This window comes from Hydra vulgaris, chromosome 09 (assembly GCF_038396675.1).
Source record: "Hydra vulgaris chromosome 09, alternate assembly HydraT2T_AEP".
Classification (NCBI taxonomy): Eukaryota; Metazoa; Cnidaria; class Hydrozoa; order Anthoathecata; family Hydridae; genus Hydra; species Hydra vulgaris.
This window is the reverse complement of record NC_088928.1, coordinates 17,357,698-17,359,229: the sequence shown is the minus strand read 5'-3', so window position 1 is coordinate 17,359,229 and position 1,532 is coordinate 17,357,698. Positions and strand designations below refer to the sequence as shown.

Genomic DNA, 1,532 nt, shown 5'->3' with positions numbered 1-1,532 from the left:
ATCGGTTCGTGAAATTTTGGTTTACGCATTGAAATTAAAAAAAACTTAAATTCCCAGAAAAACTATTCGCTTGAACCAAACAGATTGATTTAAGCTTGTAATAATAAAAATAAGGTAAGATTATATTTTAAATAGCTTGAAATGACGGCCTAACAAGACAAAATGCAGACACACATGATTAAGGCTTACACAATCAGTGTTACACTCTCTAAAATTTTACTTCCCCTTTAGAGTGGCCCGCGTTAGCAGGCCTACGAAAAATTGTTAAACACTCATTAAATTGGCCTTCTCCACGGAAATCTTTAGTAAAAGGCGAAAGATTTGTACGTTGAATGAAGAAAGCCCAGAGTTAATGGTTAGTGATTATCGAACAAAGTTATTTTAAATTTAACTGCTATGCTTGTGGTGCTTGTTAAAAAGGATTTTGCAACTTTGTGTAAATTATGAAAGTAAATAAACAAAAACTTTTTTTTTTGCCGGTTCATATATACATATACGTTTATATACATATATACATATTTACAATAAATACATATATCATATATAAATATTGATATATGTATTTATTGTAAATATGTATATATGTATATAAACGAGCCCCGTTTACATATTGTCCGTGTTTATAAGCTAAAAAATAAAATATACACAAAACCTTAAAAATATATAACTTTTGTCAAATAATAAAATGACTTTTATATTGATTTAAACATTAAAAAAAAAGTTTTGTATACTTATACAAATATATTTGATACATGTTTAACAATATATATATATATATAGTGCTAATGAAAACGTTACTTCAATAGGAGTAAAACCTAATTGAATACGATAAGAATTCATTTTTAAATTAATTCTCAGAACAATAAAGTTATTCTCTGAAAACTTTGTTGGATACTTATGAGATATTTCACTAAAGACGGTTTAACAGTGGTTCGCAATACACAGTTCTGTTTCCCCAAATATAATCCTACAAGCATACTTTTGTTTACTATAAAGTTTTTTTAGTTTTGCATACTTCCCCATAATTCCCCAAGTAATTCGTACTTCCCTATGCAATGTTGCAATAAGAAAGATAGCTGTGAATATCTGAAAAATAAATTTTCATTAGAGTTCTAGTTTTTAAAATTGGTTTTGTTTTATAAAGTACGAAAATATTATATATTTCCGTACTTTATAAAACATTATAAATATTAAAGAGATTTTACTTTTAATGGATTGGGTGTCAAACTTTCATGACAAGAATTATTGCTAAAAAGTTGACAGTAGATTCCTTTTTACATCTGTTTTATTGAATAAAAAATTTGGCAGTGTAAGTGGAATATTATCAACTTTATTAGGTTTGTGGAACAGGATGAGTATAGTTTTATCTACATTTAGCGAAAGGCGGTAACTTATAAACCATTCATTTACTTTAGATAATTCCTCATTAAAAATTTTAAAAAGAATTTTTATATCTTTGTGTGAATAAAACATTGGAATCGTCAGCAAACAATATAAGATATAATTTTTTAGATGTTAAAGATAAGTCATTT

The 1,532-nt window shown here is 26.4% G+C and overlaps 1 non-coding gene across 1 annotated transcript; it reads right to left on the bottom strand.

Annotated features, from left to right (window-relative positions):
* Window positions 1–233: 233 nt before the first annotated feature.
* On the bottom strand, window positions 234–352 carry LOC124811703 (U5 spliceosomal RNA). The gene has a single exon (XR_010641138.1). It is a non-coding gene; the product is annotated as a U5 spliceosomal RNA (small nuclear RNA).
* Window positions 353–1,532: the final 1,180 nt, after the last annotated feature.